The sequence below is a fragment of the Phodopus roborovskii genome, unplaced genomic scaffold (genome assembly GCF_943737965.1).
Source record: "Phodopus roborovskii unplaced genomic scaffold, PHOROB, whole genome shotgun sequence".
NCBI classification, from domain to species: Eukaryota; Metazoa; Chordata; class Mammalia; order Rodentia; family Cricetidae; genus Phodopus; species Phodopus roborovskii.
In genome coordinates this window covers 9,262,364-9,276,620 of record NW_026126459.1, presented here as the reverse complement: position 1 = coordinate 9,276,620, position 14,257 = coordinate 9,262,364, and the positions used below count along the sequence as shown (strand labels likewise).

Genomic DNA, 14,257 nt, shown 5'->3' with positions numbered 1-14,257 from the left:
ACAAAGGACTGGGCCACCTTGGAAAGTATCAAGCTCAACGCTGAGAAGGTCACAGCCTTGCTTTTCTGGTCCAGAGAACAAAGGAGAGTTCTGCTGACAGATCATGGCCAGGCACCATAGACCTAGCACTCAGGGATGACCAGAGCCTGCCTCCTCCAGAGGGGAGACACGAAGAAGAGTCTCAAAAAGTGGTGAACTCCCCATCTCTGGACCAGTCTCTGGATTCCACTTCCAGGTTCTCATTTAGTCTTTGTAACAGGCTGGGGAGGGGCTTCCACCCTCAGCATATAGATGGAGAAACTGAAGGTGATAGTTCTGACCTTAAGGACAATAGTCTTTTGTAGAAGCAGTGATCAAGGTGAGGACTGTGCTGGCCTGGCACGGAGTGCCAGGTTCAAAGGCAAGAGCTATCCTGCCAAGCAGCTAGCACAGGCACACAACAAAGGACTGAGCCAGAAACTTAAGCCAGTCCTTGTGCCAGTCCAGGACTTCGGCCTCACTATAGGCTGTGCCCCCATCTGCTATTGGCAGGCATTAGATGCCCATGAAGCCCCAGGAAGGGGTAATGTATCCTAAGGTGCCGCACACTTTGCTCTCAACCCAGGGGACTTAAAGGACAGGAAACATCAGTGCCAACAGCATTGGTTTCTAGGTAGAAGGCCACCATCAGATCTTACAAAACTCAGCTTTAAGAGACACCATGGGGGCTCAAGAGATGGCGCAGAGGTTAAGAGCACTGGAGGTTCTTGCCGAGGACGGTACTGCATTTTCCAGTACCCTTATCAGGTGGCTCACAGCCACCTATAACTCCAGCTGCAGGAATGCTGCCTTTGCTCATTTGCATATACATGTCTGGACATACATATGCATACATATGATTTTTTTTTTAATTGAGAGATACCATAGGAGGGCTGGAAAGATGGCTCAGCAGTTAACAACATGTATTATTGCTCTTACATGTCCTGAGTTCACTTCTCAGTACCCACATTATAACTCATAGGGGAATCTGATGTTCTGGTCTCCATGGGCACTAGCATTCACGCACACATACTCATGTGCACACATACACAAATAATTTTATATAAAAGTAAATTTTTTAAAAATAGACACTATGAAGACTGAGGATCACTTGGCCAGCAAAATACTTGTCTTACAAGCAGAGAGCCCTAGAACTCATGAAAAATAGCTGGGCATGTTGACATGCACTTATATCTCAGTGCTAGGCAGATAGAGACAGGTGGCTTCATGGGGGCTTGCTGGTCAGCTATTAACTTACTCAGTTTCAGGCTAGTGAGAGACCCCTGTCTCAAAGGTGGCAAATGACATTCTGAAGATGGGGCTCAAAGCTGTTTTCTGGACTCCATGTGTGTGTGCACACACACACTCAAAAACACATATACACACAGACACATACACATACAGACACACACATGTAAACACACACAAGAGAGGGAGACCCTCAAGGTTGTCTTCTGATTGCAAAAGCATGCAATGGCATGTACATGCCCATATTCACACACATGAATGTATGTGCACGCACACACACACACACACACACACATGAATGTATGTGCACGCACACACACACACACACACACACACACAATCTAAGAGCAAGGAAGCAAACATAAAAGAATTCACAGAAAACAGAGCCCTAAGTATTCCAAAGAGGCAGCTGTAGTTTGGTCTCTAGATAAGATTGTGGTGTGACCCCATACCCTCTCTCATGTATCCCTAACACCCCCCCAACCCACACAAACACACCAGATGTTATTACACTCCTGTCCTCATCATCCTGCCTCCTCTAAGCTCTTCTTGGAACCCACCTCACACTGCCTGTCCCCTCCCTCCAGCCTGCTGACCCACTCAGCTAGTCTTAGTGTCCCAGGTTCCCATCTCAGAACGCTTCACCCTGGGACAACTCAGTTTCTAATGCTCTATTTATCGGACACACTTTCCAACCAGACATCCCAACAGTGAGTCTGTCCCTTGTGACCTTATATGTGGGCAAAAGCTGTGACAAGGAAGCAAAGAGTTGAGATAATGAGCTAGGAGGTTGAGGCAGGAGGATTTCTGCTAGTCTGGGTTCAAGGCTGGTCCAGGATACATGGTAAACTACCCTCCCCCTAAGGAAGGAGGGGATGAGAGCAAGATCAGGGAGGTGCACAGGTTCGAAGCCAAACAGACGAGAAGCTCGAGTGCTGCAAGCCACTTCAACCCTCTGACCCACAGCTCATGGTGGTTAAAATAGAGCTCATGAGACCTGTGTGGTCTCTGAGACAGTAGAACAGGTTGACGACATTCTGAACAGTGCTGTGACAACTTGTTAGACAATGGGAGGGATGTTTGCTGTCACCTTCAAGAGGAGAGCCTCTGAAGGTCCTGGAGGTAGAATTCCCTTAGCGTTCCTCTGCTGCCTTCTAAGTGGGTGGGTGGGAACCACAAGTCCTGAGCTGCAGGGAGTGTTCTAATGTGTTTTGTAACACTGCCTGTTAGGGAACCTTGTACACTCTTAACCTTGTGCTCAGCAAGACAATCAGACATTAAAACTCTAGGCAGTCTGGAAATTTGGAATGTCCCTGGAATGTGGCTCACATGTTTTTGAGCAGAGTGTCCCAGACATGATACCTGCAGAGCAGAGTGTCTAAAAGCTGTCAGGGCAGTGAGGGTGGGAGTGGCAGGCTCTCCTGAAGCTGCTCACCCCCCCCCCTTGGGCTAGAGGTGTCTTGTAAGCCAGACAGCACACCCCTTAGACCAGGAAGAGTCAGGCAGACACCACAGCCATGCTGAAGGTTGACCAGAGGCAGGTGAAGGAGTATCCCTGCTGTGTCACACTGCTTTCTCAGGCCCAGCACATAGTATCAGTGGAGTCAGTGACAGAACTGAGAAGCTGCAACCACTTCCTGTCCTGTTTGCCCCTCCAGGGATACATTACTTCTAAAACACAGAGCAAATATTTGGGTAAGATGCTCTGTCTTTCTGAAGCGGTGTCGTCCTGGTTCATCTCAGGGTGGAGGGAGAGACCAGAGGGAAGGTTCCTAGGCTGGGGCTGACCACAGAAAAGGGCAAGGCTGGTCAGAAGTCCACCAAGAGCCAGAGAGTCTAGAATCACCCCTTCTGAGCCCTGGAGATGGGCCTCACTTTCCTTTGTGGGTTCAGCACTAGCCATTCCCTACCCATTCAAGGAAGCCTGAGTGGTGAGGAAGAGGGAAGGTTGGAGAAATGGGAAGACATTTGGGAACACTCTGGTGTCACAGCTCAAGATGCCATCAAGGGCATCCTCTATATAAGGCTGGTCCTTAAAAGATGTGTGTGTCCCAGGCAAGACAGGCTCTGTAGGGCAGAACCAGTCTGACTGAAGCACACAAGACACAACACACACACACACACACACACACACACACACACACACACACTACACACCTCCCCTCCAACACCGTCTCTCTCACTCTCTCATCCTAGTTAGAAAGGTAGATTGCTGCATTCATACTCACTCCTTTTTAGATAAACTAGCTATACTTCCCTTACGAAACTCAAATAAAATCTGGGAGGTGGGTCTGGTGCTCAAGACAAGGGCACATAGAAGGTTCCCTGAAAGTTACATTCATGGACAAGGCCTGCAGATGATTCAGTGTAAAGGTGACTGCTGCCAAACTTGAAGACCCAAGTTCAATTCCTGAGACTCCCACAGTTGAAGGAAAGAGCAGACACATGCAAGTTGTTCTTGGACCTTCACACATGCGCCATTGCACGGGCCACCCATACACATACACAGTTTTAAAATGTAAAAAAAAAAAAAAAAATTATAGACAGTAAGTAGGTGCTTGCCGGGGGCTTGGGGAGATGGAGTGGGGAATTACAGTTTAATAGGTGTGTGATTTCTGTCTGGGAAGATGAGAGTGTTCCATATATGAATGGTAGTGACATTGGCACAGCATCGTGAATTCTCTTTTGAAGTATTCACTGATAGTTAAGAGGGTGAGTTTAATGTGATATACATATTACCACAATGAAAACATTTATTTAAAAAATTAGTGTTTAGGGGCTGGAAAGATGGCTCAGCAGTTAAGAGCCTTGTATTACTTTCACAGAGTAAGTTTGGTTCCCAGCACCCACACGGCAGCTCACAACTGCTCACAACTATCTGTAACTCCAGTTTAAGACCTCGTTTGGGCACTACAGTCATGTGATGCACACATATACATTCAGGCAAAATGCTTATTCACATGAATATAAATAGATAATTTTAAAAGTTTAGTGTTTTTACCAGGCATGATGGTGGCATACATCTTTAATCCCAGTATTCAGGAAGTAGAGACAATTGGATTTCTATGAGTTCCAGGTTATCCAGGAATGTCTCAAAAATAAAATAAAACATAACAGAATAGATTTCTTGAGCCATTTTGCCTTCTTTGTCATCAGGAAAGGAACTGAACGTTTTGCCCATGAAATTGTCTTTTTTTCAGCTAGGCTATTCTGAATACCATGAAGAGATTAATCTGGTCAACTGCCATTTTAGAATGTTCTTGAAGAGAAGCCGGATAGGCGACGAGATGGTTTGCATGCTGAGCAATGAGATTCCAAGTGGGAACAGTTAAACTGTGCAGTAATAAATAAAAACAACTCAAATAACTTATTTTTACAAACCTCCCTGGGGAGCATATCCCTCCAAGTGTCTCTGAGGCTGCCATGGGGGAGATGTTAGGTTCAAAGCAGACCCCCAAAATGGCACTGCTGCTGACAAAGTCCCTAAACAGGACTCTGACTTACTGGGCAAAAGAAATCTAAACTCAGCATTCCTCAGGGATCTTGTAAAGTAGTTTTCTCTTTACCAGGAAAACCATTATCTCCATTATCTGGTCCAAAGGCCAACTACATCGGGCAAGGGCATCAAGTTCCTGGTCAGTCTGAACAAACTGTATCGGCTCAAACACCCCTACCTTGCTGACTGCCATATAAAATTCACTTGCATTCCTACTAAGCTGCCACTCTCTATTGCTGCTAGACAGCCCGGCAACTTGATTTCCTTGTTAGCTTTTCTTTCTATCCAGAGTGGTCCAGCTGGGTGGTTTCATTGCACCCTGGCTTCCAGCAGGGCAGTGAGAAAAGGCTGGACCACCACACTTATTCAACTATGGCCTCCTCCTCATGCGGGTGCAGTCCCTGCTGACTCACCTGGAGATGGAAGATCAAGTAACCATTCAATGTCATTATCTGAATACCGGCATCCTGTGTCTTACTGTCCACATAAAATCTAGCAACTCCCAGAGGCCCACAGAGGTACCTGTCCTTCATTCACCACACAGTTCATTCACAACACACCCAGAGCAACTTCTCAGCATCTACCAATGTATCCACATTCACAGGTACCAAGAGCTTACCACAGCAGCTGGCCCACAGTTGGTCGGACACAGGCCCACTGGCAATACCTTCAGAGAGGTGAAGGACAAGCACCCGGACCTGCACACAGACCTCCAGTACTAAGCAGCATTCCTGCTGCATCAGAAGATGACCTGGAGCCTATAAGAAGTTCAGCATTTGGGGGTTGGCGGGACAGAAGGTAAAGCTCCCCACCGTTGCCTGCAGCATTTAGAGACCTCAACTCAGGCCAGAATTGGGGATTGATAAGAGGTTTTTTTTGTTTGTTTGTTTGTTTGTTTTGTTTTTAATACAAGCTTTGTATGAGGACTAAGAGAAAGAGAGGTACTCAGATAGAAAGATATGACACACCCAAGCACATGGGTATGGGTTTCTCAAAGGACACTCTCAGAACAGAAAACATGCCTGAATGAGGGTGTGGGCCCCCGAGGGAGAGTGGGAGCTAGCCAATTTCTGAGAGTCATATATATCATCTTGTAGATGCTATGAATCCTAAATGATCACCTGAGGGGCACTTGACAGGATCACGACTGTTATATAAGGTAGAAAAGTCTAGCCTCACAGGGCTGTTGGAAAACAGGAGGGCTACACTGTAAACAGCCTTATTTTGCTTGAGATTCCCAGGCTCAGCCTGTAGGGAGGAATGAAGCCCTACCTAACACCACATTGCTCAGGCCTTAAGCCTGGCTCATCTCACTTTAATATAAAGTCTCTGTAAATGAAAGTATCAATGGCACGTGCTGGAATTCTTGCTTCTCTGCTGACAAGAGGCTTCAGTCAGACTCCAGGCTAAGGACCTCCTTTCCTTCCCATGTCCCCACAAACTGTCTTTCTATGCTGTTTCCAGGCCATTACTACCAGCCCCCAGCAGCAGCTCCTCCAAAGTCTGTCAATTTACCCACACTCCCTGAGCTTCAGTGTCCTGTCACTGAGAAGGGCCATCCAGCCAGTCCAGAACCTTCTCTCTCTTCATCTTGTTGGTTTGTCTTTTCTGAGGAAAAATACCACCTACCCACTAGTTTTAACTTCTGTCATCTGGCTGTGTGACAAGAATACTCTCTTGCCAAATATGGCTGACCTTCAGTCAAATGGTCCAAAGGCAAGCAACACTGTGAGTTAAGCGTCATCCATCCTCTGTGAGGCTGGAGAGATGGCCCAACAGTTAAGAGCACTGGCTGTTCTTGCAGAGGACTGGGTTTTGAGTTCCAGCACCCAGATGACTTAGAACAATCTGTACTCATCCAGGAGATGGGTGCCAGCTTGGGCAACATAGTGAGACACCATCTAAAAGTAAGGTAACACTACACAGCTTCAAACAAGCTGTCATATCTCTCTAACCTCTGGGGCCTCAGTTCTTCACCCTGTTGTGCAGGCATGGGGAAATGAGGGGGGTAATCCTGGGGACATGACCAAAAGATAAAACAGAATCTCAAAACCAAACAAATAGGGCAGCTATTCTCATAGGAACTGCATATTCCTCAGCACCTACCCCCGACCTAGCCTGGATCCCTCTTGTAGAAAATGACACAGACACACAGAACTGCTGTGGCAGTGGGCAGAAGGGCTTGGCTCCTGGACACTGAGCTAACTTTCTTTCAGGTGAGTTAATACTCCCAAGGGGTTGGAAGACATTTAGTTGGTGAAGTACTTTCCATGGAAATGTGTGGACCTGAGCTTGAGCCCAGAATTCACTTAAAAGGTGGAACACAGTGCCATGAGTTTATAATCTCAGCCATGGTGCATGCATTTGTAATCCAGGTATTGGTGAGTGTCTTAGTAATGGTTTCTATTGCTGCCACGAAACACCATAACCATAAAGCAAGTTGGGGAGGAAAGGGTTTATTTAGCTCATACTTCAGCATTGCTGTTCACCACTGAAGGAAGTCATGACAGGAACTCAAACAGGGCAGGATCCTGGCAGCAGGAGCTGATACTGAGGTCATGAAGCGGTGCTGCTTACTGGCTTGCTTCCCCTGGCTTGCTCAGCCTGCTTTCTTATAGAACCCAGAACCAACAGCCCAGGGTGGCACCACCCACCATGGGCTGGGCCCTCCCCCAATGCTTTATAGCTGGATCTCACGGAGACATTTACTCAACTGAGGCTCCTTCCTCTGATGACTCTAGCTTATGTCAAGTTGACACACAAAACCAGCCAGTACAGGGAGGCAGAGGCAGGGGGACTATTGGAACTTGCTGGCCAGCCAGCCTAGCCTAACAATGGTGAGCCTCAGGTCCCAGTGAATGACCTTGTCTCAAAAGCAGGGAAGGACTGGAGAGATGACCCAGCAGTGAAGCGCACTCACTGCCCTTCCAGGGGGCCTGAATTCAGTCCCCAGCTGAGCAGCTCTCAACACCTGTGTAACTTCAGTTCCAGGGGATCCCACAACCTCTTTTGGCCTCTGAGGGCACCTGCACAGCATATATACACACAGACACACACACATAAATAAAAAAATAAAATTACATTAACAACCAAGGAAGACTGCTCCTACACACACACACACACAAATAAAATTACATTAAAAACCAAGGCGGACTGCTCCTAAGGAACAATACTAGAGGTTAACCTCTGACCTCTACACACATGGACACCTATACACACCCAAAATAAGTAAACCTCACAAAGCTGACAGGTTTCAACAACACACTACATGTGTTCCTGCACACAGATGCTCATGGCTTATATAGAAACAGCAGATCCCACCCTTGATGTGTCCCATCAAGGCCACTTGGTCCTTGAAAGTATAGCTACTGGGCTTGGGATTACAGGGATCTGTATTACTCTTCAGGAAGAGGCTTACAGAGTATTCAGCCTGAAAGCCATGAATGTCACAGAGGCTTTGCCTGAGTGTGTTCAAGCCACTGAGACCTAACCGTCAAGGTTTCTCAGTGTGTCATATGGACAGACAAAACTCCAGCTTTGGCTGGACCCCAGCATAGAGGGTTTCCTCACTGGAGCAGCCCTTGGTCTTAGTTTCTCCAACTGTATGCTGTATGGAGAAATTGCAGCCTCCTTACCGTCTGTGGCCCCCAGGCTGCTGGAGCAGTAGGGAAACCAATGGCTATTCCCAAAAAGCCATCTTATGGCTTTTTTTCTTCTGAGACTGTCCTTCCAAAAATCAGGTCATTAAATGTCCTCTAGTTCTACAAAGTAGGAGGGGGTGGATGTGGATCCAGAAGACAGTTTATTGGGTTTCTATGAGACAGGAAGTGTGGGAAGGACTAATAGTGAGGCTAGCCTCAACTGACTCCCTGGGCTTCTGTTCAATCTCAGACCCTCAGAGAGTGCTGAGGGCCCTGGTGTTCCATAATGGCTGAAATCCTGGGCCTTGCTCCCTGGAGCCTCCATAGCTCACATCTTGCAAGAATCCTGCCCATTAGCCCATCCACTGCCTTCTCTAAAACTACAGCAGAAGTGGGTGAACCTACACCTGCCTGGGGCCCGAGATAAAGATGATAAACTTCCGGGTGGTGGTGCAGCCTTTAATCCCAGCACTCGGGAGGCAGGGGCAGGCAGATCTCCAAGTTTGAGGCCAGCCAGGTCTACAGACTGAGTTCCAGGACAGCCAGGATAGTTGAAACAAAACAAAACATATATATGGCTCAACAGTTAAGAGCACTGTCTGCTCTCCCAAAGTCCCAAAGGACCTGGGTTCAATTTCCCAGACCCACATGGCAGCTCACACCTGTCTGCAACTCCATCACTTCTGACACCTTCACATCAACATCACGCAAAGCATCAATGAACATAAAATAAAAAGTAAATAAAAAAAAAAAAAAAAGTCAGCACTGCAGTGAGATGTTACTTTCAGAAACCCTGACAAGAAAGCCAAGCAAGCAGACTACGCATGCCCAGCAAGTGTCACAGACAGCACAAGGGTCTAAGGCAGAGAAGCAGCCAGGAGACAGCAAAAGAGGAGGGGTATGTGCAGCGCACAGCTGGGAGGATGAATTATCTTCCCCCTGAAGCTCCCTGGAGCAGGGCAGCCCAGGCAGCTATCTTGTGTGCCAAACCTAGCACACACTCAACCATCCTGGCCTCTGGCACCTCTGAGGCATCCTACCCAACCCTGAAGGTCTCTTGAGCTTCCAGGACCAATCTCCTCTTGGTTTTCCTTCATCTCTCTGTCTACCTGTCATGTGTTCTCAAACCTGGCCTTTAGAAGTTGCAGCCGGGTGGTCCTGGGCCACTGCATTCCTGCCAACAGCCCTACCTTCAGGGACTCCTAACCACTCTCAACTAGCTGGAACATGCAGGCTCACCACAGATCTGTTTCCTGCCTTGCACAGTCTCTTTGTTCTTGTAAGTTCCCAGCACTTAGCACAAATGATTATATACTTGAACTTAACACCTGGAGGGAGGGGAGCGATGGGGGGGAGTAGGGTGTGGGGGGTAGGAGGGGCAGGCTGGCAGGCTGTTTCACTCTGCACTTTGTCCCAATGCTTCACCACAGCCATCACTTGATGTTTGTGAATAAACAAAAATGATCTCACGAGACCCTAGCAACTCTTTTTTTTTTTGGGGGGGGGGGGTTCGAGACAGGGTTTCTCTGTGGCCTTGGAGCCTGTCCTGGAACTAGCTCTGTAGACAAGGCTGGCCTCTAACTCACAGAGATCTGCCTGCCTCTGCCTCCCAAGTGCTGGGATTAAAGCATGTGTCACCAACAGCTGGCAAGACCCTAGCAACTCTTCATAGACCTAAAGAGATTCAGGAAGAAAAAAGAAAGGTTGACTGTACCTAACCCCAGTTTAGCTTCTAAAGATCCATATATAAATCCACTCACTGTAAGAGCCTCGGGGAAGCCCCACCCCCTCACTGAAGCTGAAATTCAGAAAATGGAGTTAACTGGAGAAAGGTGAGGCCACTGGGTATCTTTGATAGGACTGAAATGCCAGGCCGGGATACCCGGGATCCTTAGTCTCTGTTTACCTGTGTCCCCTGTACAATAAGGACAATGACAGTCTCCTCTATGAGGAGGCATGTGATATGCAACAAGGTCATACAGGTGACATGGGGCTAGTGTCAAGAATCCATGATGTCAAGAGAGAATAGTGTTGCACAGCCACTCTCAGCCAGACTATAGGCAGTACTAACTCCTACTAATGAAATTCTCCCAAGAGAATTTTAAGCCAAAGGGAAAGGCAAGATGCGGCCAAACTCAGTCTATCTTAACTCTAGTAAGCAACAAGACTAGAAAGCAAAAAGAGGCCCAGGAAAAATACTGGGGCATCTACTTCACAAGGCTGTCAGATTATGTCACCTTCTAGATACAAACCACTTCAGTTAGCCTAATGGACCGGGACAGTATTAGCCAGAGTGAATGAGACTGACTCAGAGAAATACAGGTTTGGGTCACCCATTATCTTGAGCCACTTTCAGAACTGAGACTAGCTGCCTCGTACTTCTAGTGGGGTTGGATCCCCTGTATATAAATGCTGGAGACATACAGACCACTGGAGTAACATGTACCAGCTCCACCCCTGACCCAGTCTTACTTAGGACAAGCCTGGGATGGAAAAAGGTAAGGCTTGTCCAGCTTAGGAAACAGCCCTGCTTGCCCTGAGTAGGACAGATGCCTTACCCACATGTTGAAAAAGGTTCTTTTCTTCTCTCCCTATATACAGCCATAGCTGAGATTATTCCAGAGAAATTAGAGCCACATGAGGTACTTCAAAGCAGCTATTAATCAAATTGTTATAAACTGATATTTCACAAAAGGAAAATCTTTCATTGGATAAAATGCACTGAGGGGTGATGAGAGGGAAGGGGCTGGAAAGATGACTTAGAGGTTAAAAGCACTGGCTGCTCTTGCCCAGGACCTGGGTTCAGGTTCCAGCACCCATCTGGCAGCTCAAGACTATCTATAACACAATTTCCAGGGGATCTGATACCCTCTTCTGGCCTCCTCAGGCAGTGCACACACACACACACACACACACACACACACACACACACACACACACACACAGTGCTCATATATGCAGGCATTCACATAAAATATAAAAATAAACAAACCTAAAAGAATAAAGTGCACTGGCAGAATTTCATGCCCTTTGAGAACAATTTTCCCACAGTGTTATCTGCAGAGCTGCCTGTCTGTCCACTGTGCCCTTTGCTTAGACTGCTGGGCCTTCAGGGAGCTGCAAGCACGGGGCTTCCCCAAGCACAAGGGTAGGGCAGAGCTCCTGTAAGTTCTTGGGTGTCTCACTGTGGTGGTTTGAATGAGAATGGCCCCCATAGGCTCATGTCCTCAGATGGTGGAAGTTTGGGAAGGATTAGGAGGTGTGGCCTTGTTAGAGGTGTGTCACTAGTGGGCTTTGAGGTTTCCACCCCACCCCTCGCACCCCATGCTGTGGATCAGATGTGAGCTCTCAGCTACTGCTGTAGCACCATGCCTGCCTGCAGCATGCTCCCACCATGGTTATGGTGTTTTGTCATGACATTTGTCATGTTTTCTTTTCCCAGTGGCAAAACTTTGCTCAGGCCCTTCCTTCTGCTGAGAAATGCACACTTTCCCTCGAGGCCAACCCACTCCTTCGAGTGAATGGTGAGATGAATTCTTTTCCCAAGTCTCACACTGCCTCCTCCAGAAAGTCTCCCCTGACTCTGACAGTAGGGCTTGGATCATTTATCTGGATCTCCTGGAAGCTATGAACCACATGGAGGGAAAGGCTGAGTTTGTCTCATCCCCTGCCACATCCGGGAAACCTCACTGTCTGGCAGCTATTTAGTGAATGCTTCTGCCTGACCTTCACCACCAGGACTGGCTGTGATGATGCAGTCTGGAGCTTTGTTGGGCCTCCTTCTGGAAGGGTCTGAAGTTCAATATTAGCAGAACTTTCGAAGCATGAACAAGAATGACGCAATGGCAATTCTGATGTTACTTAGTCCTGGGTTCTGTTCCTTAACCCATAAAGCGAGTAGGAGTCTGTTATCTGGTTTTACCAACAGGGAACCACCCAGCCATCCCACTGGATTCTTCTGTAGATAGGAAAACATGTTTCCAAAGCAATAGGTACTGAGATACCCTGATGAGTGAGCTGAGTAACTGGGTTCCCTGACTCCCTTCACAATACAATTGGCAGCGGGAAGAGAGCATGGAGGTCTCTGCTGCCCCAGGGTCTCCCCAACCCCCAATCTCATCTTCCTGCCTCCAGTCTCCACCTCCTGACTGGGAAACTTCCAGGAGCTCAGCTCACAGCCACATGTTTCTGCCAAGTGCTCTCGGCCTTTGTTCTCCCTCCCAACAGGACTTTCTTTTAATCAGTCGGAAACTGAAGGCTGGAGCCAGAGGCCAACAAAGCCTTGGAGAAAACACAACTGTTTCTCCCAACACCTCCCCCTCCCCACACCCTCAGCCGGCCCTGGAGAAGCCAAGCCCAACAGGGCAGATCAAACACAGGACAACCATGAGCTGACTCTGTTCCACTCTGTCCATTGGCAAGAAAGACCAGGGACCTTCTGCATATAGGTGTCCACATAGCCCATTGGTGGCCAAAAGAATGGCAGTAATTAACAACAGGGCACACTGTCTGTCTTCTCCAAGGTCCTTATTAGACAGCAGCTTTCTTGCCACCCCACAGCTCTCTGGGGCTTGAGGTAAGGGTCACCTGACCTTACAGGGCTATGAGCTGCAGGAAGGAGCCAAGACCATACCAAACTGAACCAACCAAACTCAAGGCAGCTCCCCCCACAAGGAACAAAATGGGTCCCAGGATGATCTACGGCTGGTTTCAGGTCGAAGCTTTCCTATGAGGAATGATCCATGCAGCACTGACAGACTCTAGTTTAGCAAGTATGGGTGCTCACACACAACTGTGAATGTGTGAGCATCGGCAGGCAAAAACACTTCCCCAGCAGCAGGCAGGAAAGAGCTGCCACAGAGGCTTTGGGCCCCACATCTCTCCACCTGCTTCCTCATTTGTACATATGCCTGAATCAGAGGTCCCTGCCACTTCCAACACTGTGTCCCCACCCACCTCTGAAAATCAAAATCCTCTCTGGTTTTCACTCTCCCTGGCAGTGGCTCAAATGCCTTCTCTGGCCCACACCCACCTCACTGTCTCTGGTCCAATCGCAACCTCCTCCAAAAACCCCCATAAGCTCTGAGGGGCTGCAAAGCTCTTGGCACTAACAGTGGTCTATGAGCCTACCCACACTGTCTCCTACCCTGAGAAGTGACCAAAGATGTGCCAAGCAAGGCTGCAGCTAGTGCTCAGAACAGCCAGAACTCCTCCAGGATCCAGAACCAGCCAGTCCCTCCTCCCTCCCCTCTGCCTCTCCCTAAATCTCCTGCCAGCAGTTATCTCTAACCCTTGACCTTTTGACCAGGAGGAGAGCTATCAGAGAATTCAAAAGAAGCTAAGCTAACCCAGGGATAAAGAATAGAGATCGTATCGGTGGTTTAGAGGTGGGCCCCTGCAGAAACAAAGACGGCCAGGCTTGGCAGATGGTCCCGGAGTCAGAGAGGTTAAAGGTACAGGTTTACAGCCTCACAGCTTCTCTGACGTATGGGGGAAGTGCCTGACCCTGGGGCCTGGAGGATGATGGACTGAGAAGAAAAGCACTGCCTGGGTAGACTCTAGTCCATTCTAAGGGATTGAGGAAGTGGTTCTGTGCCCCTAATCTGCTAGTGGGCACTCCTGTGGCTCAGCAGGGAGGAGTAGCCAACCCTTCCAGTGGTCCTTAATTTTTTTTTTCTTTGTGCCCCCATCCCTGGACAACTTAACTGCTCCTGCCCTCCTGTCTCAGTTTGTTCAGAAGCAAGATGGGTGCAGCAGTCCCCCCCCCCAATTCGAGAGTAGGGGCTGGAGGCGGTGGGAAAAAACCCGCTAAAGCTGCTTCTAGTACAGAGTGCTTCCCACCCCCATGGCCCAG

The 14,257-nt window shown here is 48.3% G+C and overlaps 1 protein-coding gene across 2 annotated transcripts in view; it reads right to left on the bottom strand.

Annotated features, from left to right (window-relative positions):
• The window catches only part of Fbln1 (fibulin 1), a 79,010-nt gene that overhangs the window by 64,267 nt on the left and 486 nt on the right, over positions 1-14,257 (bottom strand). The gene's annotated exons all lie outside the window — the stretch shown is intronic.